General features: G+C 32.0%; 1 protein-coding gene across 1 annotated transcript in view; it reads right to left on the bottom strand.

The window, feature by feature from the left end:
• Nucleotides 1-17040, bottom strand: part of LOC129231251 (CTTNBP2 N-terminal-like protein) — an 88637-nt gene extending 71597 nt beyond the window's left edge. Inside the window, exon 1 of the mRNA XM_054865529.1 lies at nucleotides 16945-17040. The gene's annotated coding sequence lies outside the window, so the exon portion shown is untranslated. The remainder of the gene's footprint in view (nucleotides 1-16944) is intronic.
• Nucleotides 17041-17784: the final 744 nt, after the last annotated feature.

The raw sequence follows: 17784 nt of genomic DNA, 5'->3' as shown, positions 1-17784 counted from the left end.
TTACATCCGATGATAATCATATTTTATTCTTTTTTCAAGCCAACTTTGCTTTATTGGGATGCAAATAAATGAAAAGTCTCTTTTTTTTTTTTTGTAACAACACTTATTTCAAGTTTTTAAAGTGGAATTCCATTTTATGAGTCAAAAATTAAAATGCTGAATCAATGGTTTATTTTTCATTTTATTTACTTTTTGCTTCAACTGTGTCCAGATATTAATGATATGTTTATCATAGAACAATAAAATGAAATTCTAAAATAATTTTATTAAAAACATTTATTTTACAAGCCTAACAAATATTTATTTTACAATTTTTTTTTAATGCTTTTGATCAGGGGTGATTGTGGTCCGGTATTTTACCGAATTCCGGTATTTTCGGACATATTTCCGATAATTTCATGTCTGAAAATACCGGAATTATGTTCTTTTTCCGTTATGCTTTTATCTCCCTACCTCCGCAAATTATTTTAAATTATATAATACTCATCAAATATACCAGCAAGAGCCTTAAGATGGACAACTATCCCTTAAGATAGACAAATGTCAAGATACAGTCGGACCTCCATATATCGAAGTAGCAAATTGCAAGAAAAAAATTCGATATATAGAAATTTCGATGTATAGAAACGATCTTATTTTATCATAAAAATCTCCTAAAACATTAAAATTACAGCTAATTTTCGTGCATGAAACCCAATTTCTATTTTGTATGAGCATCGGATTAAATGAAGGTTAATAATTAAAAAATTAACAGAAATTATATTTTTGTGCCTTATATCACATTCACTCTTTGGCAATTCTGCTTGATCCGCAACATTAAGGGATTTTCGTTTTGACAATGGGCAATTCCACCGTTACGGACGTAACAATCACAGACTTTAAACACGCATAATTTCAATTTGGTTTCATAAAAAGCTACAATTTTTTTTTCTGTTGTATAACTTGGTGTTATCAATGCTATCAAAAATTTGGGTGCAGATTGCTTTATTACAAAAAGTAACAAAAATTAAAAACTACCTGTTACGGACGTAACTCAGAAAACAGCAAAATGTATACATTGTCATACAATTGCCAATATTCCTGTGAATTATTCATAGATTTCTAAAATTTTCTTTGAAATACTTGTTCTAGAGATTTCAAGCTTTCTAAAACCATAAAGTTTTCATGGATATTGTTTGTAAAATTTATGATAGAAATTTATATATTTGTTACGGACGTAACAAAAAAGTGTTACGGACGTAACATGTCTGATATGCCAATAGCACAAAGCAAATAAAAGCTTATGTATACTAATAATTTTTGTTAAGAGAGTGCAATGGTCTAGATTAACACATTATTTTGACCCTTTAAGTTACACTTTAATAGTTTTTAAAGATTTGGGGAGGTAGGGAGCACGCCCCCGTGCATATGCCGCCATGTAAATAAATATAAAATATAAATTGGTGTGTCATAAAAAGTAATATTATCCAAGGGGAAATTAAGCAAAACAAAAGTGGAACTATTCAGTTACAAATAATTTTTTCAAATTATTAACATGAACATGGAGGGGAGGGGGGGGGGGGGGCTTCTACAAGGGAGTACTTTTACATTTTGAGAATTTTCAATGATTTTCTCTATCTCTCAACAAACATATTAACTGCCAAATTTCTTTTAAAGTTTAACAGTTGCCTTTGATTTCGATCGCTTTTTGATAGAATTGGCACGTTTTTGCCAAAGGTGGTAAAAAACGGTCGAAACTGACATCAGAAAAATGCATTTTGGCCAACATTTGCCTAAGTAATCTAAATCTTGCTTCAAAACTAAATGTGCTTTATATGAGAATCAGATGTAGCTAGTTTAATATTTATTACTTTTAACTCTAATCTAACTATGCTTTTTAATTTAAGTTTTAAAACTATAAAATATTCAATGTTTCAATGAAACAGTAATCTACGTATCTTTTTTTTTGTTGTTGTTGAGAGTAAATAACAATAAAAAGTAACTCAGTAACTTTGGTTTAAACTATTAAACAGAACAAATTATTATCTCTAAGTTAGTTTTTAAATAAGAAGTCATATCAATTTGGCTATGCTTTCAGAATGATAAAAGTTTAAAGAGAAAAACTGCAATTAATATCCGTAATATCAATTTTTTTGAAAAAAAAAACTTTATTAATGAAAATTACGCACAAAATGCTTTGGATTTCATCTCGTTAAATGATCAAGTAATTTTCACAAAAATCTACTTGGAGAACACTACTTTTTTTGTGTCATAGTGCATTGATGAAGCAAAGCTTGAGAAATTAAGAAACCCTTTAGAATATTTTTATGCATGTTATTAAGCATTAATTGCTAATCTAGAATTATTAACACCAATTGAATTTATTGCATGATTTGGAGGACAAAAAAATCTTACCTTGAGAGGAACACCTCAGAGCAACAGTGGGATATCTTAATGTTATTCCTAGGATTAGATGTCTTAATGTTGCTCTGAGGTGACTATGTGTATTTCAATAATTTTAAAAAATGAAATTAAATATCCACTAATGTTAATAAAATTTTGAAAATCACAGTATTAGAAGTTTTGTTATATCATATTACATGTCATACCCTATATTTTCATTGCCCATCCTGTACTGTTTTTCGTTTTAATTGGAAATATACAGGTGTTACGGACGTAACGTACTGCTTTTTGTTACGTCCGTAACAAAAAATGTTACGTCTGTAACGCCATTTTTTTTATAACTAAAGAAATTCTAATGTTTTAAACTATGGTAAACAATTACTCTGATGGATTGCTAAAAGGACAAAAAAGGATTTCTTTTAATTTTGATTTTTTAGGAAGTAACGACAACTTTTGTTAAATTTTTGTTACGGACGTAACATTGAACTTCATTTTTTTTAAATTTAAATTGCCTAATTTTATTTTGTAAAAAAATTAAAATAAATGCATGTTACTATAGTATTATGTTAATAGTTTAAGCTGTACTGCAATTAATTTCGTTTATTTTTATTTTGCTATTAGAAATAAGAGTTTGAAAATGGGGTACTTTTTTCCGATTGTTTTGAAGACCCGACTATCATACTTCCAACTAGGAAAAAAATTTATTATTTAATTTTTATTAAAAAAGCAATGCAATATTCTGAAAATACACATTTCAAGCTTTACAATGATGTATAATATAGCAAAATACCTGTAATATGAAATTTTGACCTACTGGTTTCACTTTTCATGGAATTGCCCCAATATAATCGAGAGAAAAGTAAAAAATCAATTTACTTAACTTGAATGATTTTTACTGAAGCTAAAAAGACTAGGAATGATAATTAAGAGACAAAAGGGATAGCTTGAAACTGATTTTACAGTGTTACTTGTTACATCTTTAAAATAAACTTGAGGGAACTGAAGAACTCCAGAACGAAACAAAGACCTATCTACACACCCCTCAACCAAGATTTGTTATGAATTTCGTAGCAACCTTTAGTGGACATAGTTTTCTCCCCTAACCTTCATTTTTCATGAGAAAAACAATCTAAAGCGGAAAGAAAATCTACGAATGTCTCAAAAAAAAAAGATTTTTTCGATATATAGAAACATTTTTTCTATGTAATGAACCTAGAAATTTGCTGGGATTTCGATGTATAGAAAATTTCGATATATGGAAGTTCGATATATGGAGGTTCGACTGTAATTTGTATAACACCAGCTCAAAAGTAACTTTGTAATCCATTAAAAATTTAATTGAATGTGCACACAATATTTTGACTCAGAACTATTTAAAACTATGGCAAAGGTGCACTTAAGTAATAGGGGCGCCAAAGATTACCCCCCCCCCCACGTTCTCGCTTTGAAACTTTCAGGTATTTCTTGATGAACTCACAATCACCCCTGTTTTGATGCCTTCACTTTGAGGATTGCGATCTCTTTGCATCCACTATGGGAATCTGATTTTTCGAATTTTCAATTCTTAGTACGCTTTTTTAAGAGGTGAACAAATACAATAGTATTTTTTTATTTTTGTAAAAATCACGGAGTTTATAGGTTTTCAACAAAATTCTGTGCTCTTTAACAATGTCTTGGTTCAAAAAGTTAAATGCTGAACCCCTGCCTGAATTTCTTTGTTTCAATTATTTTAAATACTATAGTATAACATTTCTAGTATAATTTAACACAATGTAGAATGGTAAATATCTATTGATACTTGAGGGGTGACCATCTCCCAGAGAGCGAAAACTAATGTTTTCATTTATTTTTTTTATTTTCTACTCAGGAAACTTTTTAAAAATGCATTCATCTGCTTAGAAATAACTATTCAAAGTGACTGGTGCGTTTGAACAACTGATCAAACGCAAATACTGTGACCAAAGATGCAGTTTTAACTAGATACACAATGAGAAACTGCTTCCATGGACAACAAGCTTTTCTAGTATAGACCGACAAATGCCTGAAAAGCGCATTCTTGCAACAACTTTCGCCGCAGCCTGATGGGATGCAAACAGCATTGCATGGGTAGGCTATGCCTTTGCCTGTCCATTTCAAGTTTTGCGCATTTATTGGCGGCCATTGGCTTTTGTTACAGAGTTGTGAATACAGTTATAATACACCTATGACAAATACAAATGTGAAGACCAGCAACAAGCTTTGGGCCTAGCTAGGCTGGTCCTAGTCAGTTTATTAACCTCAATGAAGATCAATGGCACTCTTAAAGCAATAAGCCACCTTCTTCACAACCGCCTCTTCGAGTAAGCTGTTCTAAGTGCCCACACACAACCCTGCTAAAGTAGTAATTTTTCCTAATTTCCAAGTAACATGAGATTTGAGCTTTGACCACAATGAGGAGATGTTCATTTTAGAGTCATAATGACAATCAGATGTATTTCCCGGGCGATACAAAGTGGGAAGAAATGAATTCTGAGGTTTGCCAGTCGACAGGGCGAACGCTAAACTTAACCATGACAACTCAAGTCTTCACCAAGACAGAAGTTGAGTTATGGCAGTTTTATTATTATTTTTTTGAACAAAATAGGGTAGAACGGGGCACATTTATGCGGATTTTTTTCAATGAATTTTCTAATTTTTATGTTTTAACTTAGGAAATTTTAGACATAACGATTTTATGAAGCAGTTAATGGATTCAAAATTGGTATATTAAGTTGTTGCTCAGTTTGTGTTTTTAATCGTTAAAAAAATTATTTTAAAGCCCAAGTCCGTTGCGTAAACTTGCATGTTTACGCATATTTATTTTGATACCTAACGTGGTTCTGTTAGTGTTTTGAACATAATGTCTTACCATCGTTAAAACAAAGCAAATTTATTGCAGACTGAATAGTGTATTAAGCTAAGGCTGAATGGGCATGAAGACAGCACTACATGATTGTAACCAATAAGATACAAATTTGTAACTCAATTAAAAAATAAATGGTGATTTTCAAAACTAAATAACCTGAAAATACTAAAAAGGTTTGAGTCAGGGCACGTTTAGAAGTAAGACACCGTAAGAATGTGCGTAAAGGTGCTCCAACGTCAATACCTAAACTTGCCCCGTTGCCAAGTTTTATTTTCAATGTGCAAAAATAATTAATAACATTTTAGTTCATACAAGTACAGTTCTCAAAAAATGATAAAATTCAGCTAATTTTTATATATTTGTCCTTTCTTAACTAAGTATAATTTATTCACAATAAACTTCAAAACGTTCAACACAAAACTTACTCAACTTGGTAGAAAATAGATTATTTCTGCATGCTAGACTGAAGCTCGACGGATGCTGAAAAACTTGTGAGAATACGTGCTAGAGAGTAGCATCAATCTGTTTATGACTGTTGGCTCTTCTGTTATATTGTTTTGAAAAAATGGCACTGCGTAAACGTGCCCTGGTCTACCTTACTTATAAATAAAATATATTAAACACATAATAACCTCGATACATCTTGAGCACACACATTCTCCATTTTTTCACATCATTTGTCAATTCTCACCCTTTTAAACCTCCAAATACGAGAGCTACTTCTCAACCTGGAGTAGCACATTTGGTACCTTTCCCAGTGCTGCCAAGTTAGGGGGGAATAGACAATAGGGTGCAATAGATGGCGGGGTGCCTTCTACAAGGACGATGGCACAACTCCTCAAATATTATGACCTTAACCCAAGTGAGACCAAAAAACCTGAAATACAAACAACCCTCAAAAATTTCATTGACGTAGTCTGTGCCCCCCCCCCCCCCCGCAAACAACCTGAGTTACGGTTACAGATGATGATAGAAATTTTATCAAAGGAACTTTGAAAAAACTTTTTTTCTCCAGTTTCAGCCTTTAAAAATTAAAAACAGGAGATTTGATCAACGTCTAGTTCTTGCATTTTAAAAGAGGCTCATAGTTCATTTTCATAATTTTTAAAAATATGTTTTTTTAAGAATCAACTTCAAAAATTACACTTTAATACAACCAATGGAATATATTGAACTTGCTAAATGAGAAAAAAATATTTATTAAGTTTTGGCCACATAATGTGATTTATCACATCTGTGGACTGTAACCACTTTTTTTTTTTTCGTTATTATATAATTCATGCACCAAACAATAAATTAGCTATTTAAGCTATATTTTGGATCAAGTACACATTTAGTACACACTTCTCAAAAAAATGAAGTGAAACTTAATTTTCATATTTATTTAATTTGCAAGTTTAATGCTTGTAACCAGAGAAATAGTCACATCTGTGGACAGAAAAGAAAGTGCCAATAAATTCTTCCAGGTTGGGCACCAAACTGTATTGGTTGAAGGATCAACTCTCAAGAAGCCATTTTGTTTGGGACAGAAACAGAAGCTTGCTTTGTGATTTCTGTGACTTTATTTAAAGTTTTTGTTCTTGATTTATAAAAAGTAAAGATCAACTCATCACATCTATGGCGCATACATATTTAAAATAACCAGGTGTGGTAATACAATAATTCAATAAATTGAAAATAGTAAATGTAAAACATTTGTTTCTCAACATTCAAGTCAAAACTTCAAAAGCACATGTTCTTAACTGTAGAAAATGGTTGTTTTCATCAGGGCTGTGGGGTTGGAGTCGGACTGATTTTGGGGTAAAGGAGTCGGAGTCATTCGAAAACATGTTGACTCCAGGTTTTTTCATTTCTTTAATTTTCTCAGTGCATTTTTTTTAAAACTGACTACCTATTAATTTGATTATATGCTACTAATAAGAAAATGCTTGTCATTGTGGCAACCAACTGGTTTGATTGTTTATCGAGCTTTCTGTAACAGCTACCTACGCTGTCTCCTAGTTTGCTTATTTTTAAACTTTATTTAATTGATAGCAACTGTCAGCAAACAGTTTTGTTGCCTAACATTTCCTAAGTAATCACTTTCAAATAAAATTAATAATATATGTTTTTTACCTCGATCTCAGTTATAAAATAGTAAAAGGAATGTATGAATCACTTGAGCAAGTCGGGAAACTTCCCAGGGTGCTTGGTAAATTCCAAGAAGTATTGGCTTGGCCCGAAAGCGCAAATTCAAAAGATCCGATAAAATATAATTTTTTCTTTTTTTAATCTAAAGACTCTATCTAAGAAAGCTTGGTTATCAATAAAAAGTTAAAAATAAAATCAGTACATGATTTCTTGGTTACAACACTCAGTAATTTTAGTTAATCCTAAAATCTTCTTATTAAGGTTAATTCTAAAGCTGCCAATAAAACTAAAATTAAAAATTGAGCCAAGAAATGTAGCTATAATAAAAGCTATTTGTACAAAGCCTTATACAGCGGCATTTTAAGTAAAATTTACTCCAGACGTTCATGTAACCGCCCTCGCCCCGCAACATAGTGCAATATTTTTGTTAAAATTTTTAAGATGAAATTTAAGATTTAGCGGGACATTATTGGGGAAATTTTTCAGAATTAAAGTATTTCAATTTTTATAAATTCTGAGATTAAGTTGAGGTGGTATCCACCAGATGGGTGTCACCAGGGAGGGGGGAAGACCGCCTCCTGTCAAGAAAAGTTTTTTGACTAAGCAAAAAAAGAAAAAATCCCTCAAGTTACAGCTTTCAAAAACTGAAAGCACAGGATTTGATCAACATCTGTTAGTTAAACATTAAAGGGGAGCAAATTAATCTTATTCAATTTTTTGCAAAAATGGGATTTTTAAGTAATTTCACTTTTTAGCAACCTCAATTATTGGATAATTTGATTTTCAAATTGAATTTCTAACATTGTATACATCTTAGGTTTGCAATAAAATACAACGCGAAAATTTCATAAAAAGGAATTAATATTTCAATCTCTGTTTAGGGGTTTTCCCCCCTTTTCATGAGGAAGGGAGATTTGTAAAAATAATATAAATAATAAAAAAGCCCGAGTCGGAGTCGCACGTTTCAAAATCCAGGAGTCGGTAATTTTTCTTCCAACTCCGCAGCCCTGATTTTTATCACTTCCTCTTAGACATCACATCTGTGGATTTAAGTTTGTCCATGGATGTGGCACTAACAAAGTAATCATTTGCTTACTTGATCTGAACCATTATAATAGCATTATTACTTCAGGATAGATCTAACTTAATCTTAAGTATTTATCGTATTAGGAAAACTTTTATTTTTTTAAAAATCAGCAGCAAAATTCCTGCTTTTTCCGAGAATGATCCAATCATATCGCGAAGAAAGAACAAAATATAGGTTTTGATGAAAATTGTAAGACGGCAATGATATTTAAGAGGTAAAGAGTTTGGGAAATATTTATTTTGTTTTTCATTTTACTTTTACTTCTTTTACCTTAAGAGTTTTAGCATTGATTTACCTGGTTAAACTTTATGAAAATATGGATTACTCTGTAAAAAATGCGATAATAAACAAGACAATCACCTTTACCTCCTAAGTTAATTATTTTCCTGTCTTAAATAGTGCTAACTGTAAATTTTGTTTTATTGTTTTTAAAATAATAAAAAAATATAAACTTTCCAAAGATTGGACTCTTGAACCAAATTAAACGTTGTGCTCATTTCAAACTAGGAAAAAAAAAGGAATTAAAATGTTATCAATCTATTTCTAACGTTTATTATTAATTTGAATAAGGAAAAAAAAAGCCTACAGTCAACTCCCACTACAACGCGATTCGACTTATGCGAAATGACTATAACGGGATTTTTTCACCAGTAAAGAATTTTAGGCCTAATGCAAATTCCTCGCCCGCAATGCGAGAAATTTTGGAGGGGAATCGTGGTGTGTAAAAATTGGCTTTGTTATTGGCTACTATATATGTATATTTTTTTTTCGTGAGTTTTACTTTACCTTTCACATTACTGAGAGCGTAAGTTCCCACATCGTACTAATCTGAACATCGCTTATACAAATAACTACTCCTTATTTTCCATTTATTTTTTTTCAATCTAAATGAGAAAGTAGATGAAATATAATGACACATAAGGCTGCTGTTTCATCTAAAGTGCGTGAAGATAGAAAGAAAAAAGAGAAAGATTTGACAATTAAAGGAAAGCTTAAACTTCTGGAAAAGCTGAAGCTTCTTTAAAAGCTGAATCTCAACTAAAAAATGAGTTGAACATAGCACGACAATTAGGTATGAGTGAATCTTCCATACATACAATTAAAAGTCAAGAATAGGAAATAAGTGAAAGTTCACCGAGTAATATCTTTTTAAAATGCAAAAATCTAGGAAAATGGAAACTGCTCTTGTAGTGAAGCAGCTCCATTAAAAAATATATTAGAATAACGGTTTGATCATGCAGCATAAATCATTATCATCTTCACTTTTTTTAAGTTACAAATTTCATTACTGGATCTACTGTGCAGTGTAGTACTATATTGCATTTGTTTTTCTTACTATATACTGTACTACCGTATACTGGTTTATTTTGTGTCTTTCTTTCCCATTGATCATTGATTTTGTGCATTGTAGCAATATTTTATGTTGAATAAAATGGTGTTTTAAAAAAATATAAGTAAACATTCAGTTCTTTATGTAAGAAACAATAATGTATAGTTAAAAGAAATGGTTTTTAACAGTTGAGGGAATGTTTACAAGTGTCTAAAATAATTATGTAAGTTCATAAAAGTTTTTATGCATATCCATTTGTACGACGCGAAATTTCGACTTACGCAAGGGGTCTTGGAACGCATCCCTCGCGTAAGTCGGAACTCGACTGTACATCTATTGTTAAAGTAAATACTATTTTTGACACTTTGGCAAAAAACTATTCACTTTCTAACTAGGGTAACATGCAATCCCAAAACATGTGTCTGCAAATTTTATGCAATTCTGCAAGTTATAAAAGCTGTTGTACATGATTTAACTTTTGAGCTCAAAGGCGCTTAATTATTTCTCATGACATTGCATAACATTTTTTAAAAACTAATTTTATGTTTCCTTTTAATGGTATTTAAATCTTAAACTATATTTTAAGTCATTTTATACAATTAGATTTTGTACATAATATTGCCATGTATTTCTAAACTAGAATCAAAAGCGGTTTTGAGCAAGGGTTTAAAACAAAAGAATTATAAATTAAAATGAAACGCATTTATTTTAAAACATTTGGGAACATGTGCTTCCCAGTAGCAGATTTTTTCTCCACAGTCTGTGACACAGATCAAAAAACAGTCTGTAAAATCAACAGACATTAGATTAATTGTAAAATCTCAATCAACATCCAGAAATAATTGATAGCTGATACAAGTACAAGCTACCCTTCCCCAGAAAGTAGGCATAAATCTTCCTCAAAAGAAATTTAGGATTATTTTCCTTTAAAAATTATAGGTCCCCCCCCCCCCCCCTAGTCAGCATACTTTATCAAGTGTGATGCGCTCAAGTACTCTGGGACCCACATCACAGCGTCACTGTTTCTGCTACTGGGGTGTGCTTACGTCAAAATATCTCTACCGGCAGACAAATATTGCAAACCTCCTTTACTGTATTGTGCATCGATTTGTTTAACCCCTAACAGAGGAGATGAAAAAGTAGGACATAACAAGGGACATGAGGTCTCAGAGAATTAAGATCATTCCTGATTGTTCAATTAGATGTTTTTTGAACTTTTATTAGCACAGAAAATTTTTTTTTTGAAGTTTTAATTGAAATATATATTTGCAGAGGAAATATTTCTGAGCCTTAAAATTTTTCGAGAAATCTCATATGCTGCAGGAATTAATTTTTTTCTCGTAATAAAAATAAATCTATTACTTATTAATGATTTTATTTTTGTTATGTATGTTATGTATACAGAACATTTTAATACCAAAAAATTGAATCTATCACATTACAGAAAAATGTTGATTGCACCTTTACTATTAGTAACTTTGTATTTCTAGAAATAATTCACACAGCCCACATTGCCTCCTAGAACATTCAAACATTGCATAACTTTTGGGAACATTTCAAACAAATATCAACTTTATCTATAATATTTCACATCTCTTCCGCATAATACTGATCAGATAAATGCATCCAGTGGGGGATTTACTAGGGGGGCGGTGGGGGCGACCGCCCCCTCCGTGACAGTCATTTTCTAAAACTAATAATATGAAAATAAAGGAATTACTAGCAATCACTACTAATTAAAATCAAGTACATTCAACAAATTTGCTTTAAATTAAGTTTAGACAGTTAGTGTACTAGAGGATGGACAGTGTTACCCACTTTTAAATTTGAACCTAAGCTAGCCTCCACTTCTGAACTTAAATAATAATTTTTATATCTCTATATGTGTCTTCCAACCTTTTTCTTCCATAGACTACACTATACTGGTACATGATAATACACAGCTATGATTTAGAACAGTGGTTTCCCCAAAGGGGGGGGGGATTAGACACTTCAAGGGGGTAATAAGTTTGAGGGGCTATAGGGGGCGATTAGTATTTAAAAGTCAGGATAAGGGGGGAGGCAATTGATTCCCTGCCCCAGTACATGACGGGTTTAGGGAGAGGAATGGCTTTTACGGTTTCTATCCGCCACCCCCTTGAATAGACTGTAAATCCGCCCCTGAATGCATCCATTTCTTCAGTCCTAGCATTAAAAGCCATTTTTTTACTACAGTGGACGCCGGTTAATTGAATCAACCCCTTCGATAGATCAAATGGTCAAAAACAGAATGACATCAAGATTTGTTGAATTAGCCGCTTTATGGAATCAAAACTGTTTAGAATGAACGTGATTCATATAAGCGGCGGCAACTGTACTACCAAAAATTGTAACACTGAAGGGGAGGTGAGGTTTTACAGGCTGCTCCCAAAGACTGCAATGAAATTTAAACCAGACGCACTCGCCAAAAGATACTGATAAGCAAGGGGGTTGTTCAAGGTTACAAAACAAAGAGCTATTGGGAAAAAACATTCAATAAGACTAAATATGAAATAGGGGTGGAGGGATGAACTTTTTAGTGGTCTGTGGGACCACACATCCCTTGTTACAGGTTAAACAAAGAGTGGTTTTGACCCCACCAGCAGGCACGTAGCTAGAACTTTGTTAAGGGGGGGGGGGGTCCAAAGTTGCACGAACTTCAAAAGAGGAGGCATGCTAAAGCAGAATTAGTAGCTGATAATTACACAAGACTAAGATAAATCCAATTAAAACTAATCATTAAAATATGATAATTAATTAAAATTAATTAAATAATTGAAATTAATAGAGTCATTAGTTAAAATTAGTTAACAAAAAGTTTATGTTAAGTGGTAAATTAATTATTGTCAGTTTGTAAATTAACATTAAACTGAAGGTTATCACATACAAAGTTTCCAAATATGGGTGAACCTTTGTCCTCCTGAAAATAAGTGATATATTTTCTATTAATAAAAAGGGCACAATAAAAGAAAAACGGAAAACGAAAACTGTTCTAGAAATTACTTGGAAAATGCATGCGATAATTTAATAAAATATTAAAGCTTTGTAATATATTTCAACAAAATATGTACTTATGCCATTTTATTTGAAAACTAGAAAGTCACCCGTCAAGGCATGACGGGTGAAAATTGCTTCAACTCTTCTTCATTTGAACGAAGTAATTGCCTGTTTGGTGATATTTTGATAGTTGAAATTTTAACTCTAACACCAGTGCATTAACCCTAAACTCCAGTAGATAGCGTTCATTGTTTTCGTTTCTTCATTCCTCTGATATGACAGTCTTACCAGTAAAACTGTTCAAGTTACCGGATCGAGTTCAGCCTTGTCACAATAAAGCCTTTCCTTGCATGTTAAACATTATCAAAACATATTATCGAATTACATATCATGCCGTGGTGCAAATTCATTGTTGAAACACGCGGGTTACTCGATCATCGGCATTATTTGTATGAGGATAAATAAATCTATATCTATGGAGTCGAATGTATAACTATATGAATGTTACATAACGTAACCCTGTCCGATTTGAACAACATTTCAGGCAAAATCCCACAACTCTCTCAACGAAAATATTAACAAGGTTTCATTTAAAAAGCTTGAATTGGTTTTTATTTATTTACGATTTGAACAACATTTCAGGCAAAATTCCACAACTCTCTCAACGAAAATATTAACAAGGTTTCATTTAAAAAGCTTGAATTGGTTTTTATTTATTTACATTTATAATATTCTTTTGATAACACGAAATAGAATGATATTTCCAATCTTATCCGTTTTCTAATTATCATTCCTAATCATCAATTAAAAGCTTGAACAAACTATTAACTCTTTGAGGGACGGAGGCTTCCTTTGTTGCAACCATTTTATATATATATATATATATATATATTTTCTTTCTTCAGCCAACTGACACAGTGATTTCAGTTAGCTGGAAAAAAAAAGAGAAGCAAGAAATAAATGGTGTTCTCAAGTGAAGTCGCTATTCCTAAAAAGGGTGAAAGCTGTTCGAAAAAAATTTAAATATCGGAAAAGGCGTATTTTATCATTATTTTTTTCTTTCTAACGGGGCTGTGTTAGAGGCTTTAGCCTTTTGCGGAACAAGTGCGAACCAACGATATGGCATTCAGTCATTCATATGCCACCCTTAAGGCGCGGATGTGAATGTCACAGGAAAATTTGATGCCCAGTTTCCACCAGATGGAAACACCTGAGCTCTCTTCGATGCGAAACTGCAAAAGGAATTTAATTTTGTCAAGAGTATTCACAGTCAAACGACCTAAGGGATCTTTTACATGACGATTAATGGAATGTATACCTAATGAATTAAATTAAGCATCTGTGTAATTTTATTTTAACAACATGTTGTTAATTTTAACAACATGTTGTTAATTTTAACAACAGTACATATCATATTTTACGACGCAGGTAATGATTTTTTTTCTTCAATACAATGTTAGCAAAACACTCTATTGTAAAAAATAGTAAATATCTTTAGCTTGAAGAAAATAAGTGTTTAAAAAAAAAGGCAATATATAAAAGAAAAGCTCAAAAACATTTACCTCGTATTCACCTTTTTAGTTTCTTTGCTTGTAACACAGTAAATAGCGGTAATTTTCACCTAGTAATTTATAGTTATATGCACATGCCTGTTTTTTGTTACATTTAATGCTACCTTCACAATTTACTAAAGATGGATGCATAGATGCTAATAATTAAATAACTCCTTAGTACAAAGCCAGTGAATAACAATCAGAAAATGTGTTCCAATGATGCAAATACAAATATGTTTTATGGAACAACATCGAATAAGATTTTTTTTCGTCAATTAAAAACTAACTTTTTCTTTTGGGATCATAGAATCACAATTCAGTAAGATTTAAAAGTAATAATTTCTAATAAATTACTTATTAAATGCCTTAATATGGCCGAACTTGTAATTTCATAAACTGATCACAGTAAAATATTCAAGTAATTTTCAATTTAATTTTTCTATACAATTTTTATACCGTAAAAAGTTTGCTACATCAACTTCAAGTTTTATTTATTCATTTATTTTATTTATTTTACCTTCAAACACGATTTTTTTTTTGGGGGGGGGGCATTTAATATGTTCCATGATCATGCTTAAATATTGGGGGGAAAACATCAGTAAAAAATCTACGTAATTTGTTACTCAGAAAGGAGAGAGATGTTAAAAGTAATCTAAAAGTTCAAATAAAATTTTTATCAAAAAATAAAATGAATCTGAAATGAACCATGCCAAAAATATAAGAGTTAAAATGAAAAAAAAAATCAATAATTATTTTTCTCATCCTCAAACACACGAAATGTGTAGAATTTCTTTTTTCGCTGCTGGCTTAGAATCTAAAATTAGTTTTTAAATTGGAAAAACATATTAACACGTAAAATTGCTCGTATTATCAAGAAAACTTTAAAAGGGAGCACTACGATTTACCTAGTTTGGGTAAACTTAATTTTCTTTTGCATACAATTTTTTGTTCAAGATATGTTTCCTATAAGTATGACGTAGATAAAAACTGCGTGTTAAAACAGAAAAGAATCGGAATTCAATTACTGATTCACCAGGAACGCACCTCACTCTGACTGTCTTTCGTACAACATGCGTCTACGAAATCCACGAAAATCCAAAAAGAAAAGAGAAAGAAATAAAGAAAACCACGCCAATGAGAATGTGGGATACGGCGGAAGTAGCAATAAATGCTTGTTTTTACTTTGCCAACGGCAATTTGATGGACCAAGGAGAGGGGCTGAATTTCAAGGTCACAGGACCCAGCTGGTTTGAAAGTCGAAAGGGACATTTCCCCGTTTCGGACGGAGTAGGCGATACAGCAAAAAACGGACGAAAATTGGGAACCTGCAGTTGTTGCACGAGGTTCTCGTGTTCTGAATTGACTCAAGCGCTGAGAAAATTGCCGATTACTGGGAATATTTAAGGGGTGAATGCTGCCTTTTATAAAATTATTGTCTTTCGGAAAATTTTTGTTGATGCAAGATGCAACAACTGAGAAAAAAGGAGAGGAGTCTTTCGGGAAGGGGGGGGGGGGGGGGGGTCCGGACCCCATGGACCCACCCCTTGGCTACGTCCTTGCCACCAGCACACTGCTCTAGAACACAAAAGAGCAAAGAAGAAACTCATGTACTGTACTTTTCTAAGGACAGAAAAAAGAGCAGGAATAATTCTTAAATAAAATAAATATTTCAGAAGAATATATAAAAATTATCATAAACATTAAGGTGACAGACAACTATCTTGAGATTTGAATACTGTCAAGATTGCTTTTAAAAACTGATAAAATATTTCAGTGTTTTTTTTTTAATGACAACGTTATAATGAAAAAAATTGAAAAAAAAAAAAAACTTAATTTGAAGTAAACTTATACCGATTAGCTATAGCCTGAGAAAATGAAACCTTAAATTCAAGGGCTATGTGTGCTTTAAGGGAAGCTGCTTTGCATTCAAAACAATAATGCCATTTTAAAGTATTTCTTACTAATTGAAGTCCATTTTAAGACAAATTTCAATTCTAGCACAAAATAGTGCTTCTAGAAAAGATAAAACATCAGAGACACAAAGAATAGTTAGAGAAATCGGCGGAAAAAGATAAATAAGAGAACCTTTTAAAGCGAACGTATGAAGCACTATTGGAGTATTCGATGAAATAATCGATGATAAAATAGAAAAAGAAATTCAAAACTCTCAAAAGAAAAAAAATAATAACAGACCTTTTTGTCATCCGTGGTTGTCAATGTAAAATATCATAACTAAATTTCAAATAAGTAGTTGGTTGAATTTGATCATGCTCCTAATCTTTAACAAAGAGAAAGAACTCCCTAGGTAATTTAAAATCTAAAACATTTCACACTAAGGTGCTTTTTAGAATACTTTTCAGATTGGCAAATAAAGTTTCATTTCTGCTAAGTAAAAAAAAAATTATACACAAAAACAGAACAGTTTATAAACAACAATAAAAGCAATCAATAACAACATTTCTATGTGTAGCTAAAACACAGATCATGCGGCTTCCAAGGAAAAGAAACGTTATTTTGATTTTTTTTTGCAATACATATGATAGATATAAACGCTAAGACTTACTTTTTCGTATTAAATACGGCAAGATGATTGCAATGCTTAACTTTTCTCTTTCAGCAGCATCTTTACTTGGGAGTACGAGATGCTTTCTCTCTCTTTAACACAAGCATCCCCCCCTCTCACATAAATATATGCGTCCAATCAGTGATTGGATAAAACGAAGATGGCGCTCCTAAAAGGCTGTATAAAAATGACGTACTACCTATAAAAGTTTTCTTTTTAATTATTTAATTTAAAAAAAAAATCATTCATTACAAACAAAATGAAAAATATTCACGTTTTCATTTTATTTGATTAATTCAGTAATATGAAGCTTTCTATCTCTAATTACAGCAACAAAGGTGTAACTCCAACGCTTCAGGCTGCGTAGGTTAGAGTCCCTATGAAAACGCATCTGGACAAAAATTAGATTTTGTTACATACATATATATAACCAGTGTTACAGATCAAAATGCTCTGTTCTGAAATTAAATTATTCATTAGTTTCTTGTTGCAGTTGAGCTTTTCAGATCATGGGAATGCTTTTCAGATACAAGAATGAAGACATTTGCTACAGAGAAAGCTAAAGAAATTATTCTCCGGAAACAAATTATGACCCGCAAAGAACGAAGTTTATCCAAAGCAAACTCATGAGACTTAAATTTTTCTTTTGAAGGTATGTTATATTGTATAATGCAAAGGAGTTAAGCAGTTAAACCCTAATCATTTCATATGGGCAATTTTGGGCGCCTCGGAACTTCGCTGGGAACATTGGGCGCCAAGAACGTGGGGCGTTGGGAAAACATTGGCGCCGAGCATATATGGTGCCGGGAACATTGGGCCCCACGTGCTTGGTACCCAAAA

Source organism: Uloborus diversus, chromosome 10, assembly GCF_026930045.1.
Source record: "Uloborus diversus isolate 005 chromosome 10, Udiv.v.3.1, whole genome shotgun sequence".
NCBI classification, from domain to species: Eukaryota; Metazoa; Arthropoda; class Arachnida; order Araneae; family Uloboridae; genus Uloborus; species Uloborus diversus.
The sequence above is the reverse complement of the archived record's forward strand: the minus strand, read 5'-3'. Positions and strand labels throughout refer to the sequence as shown.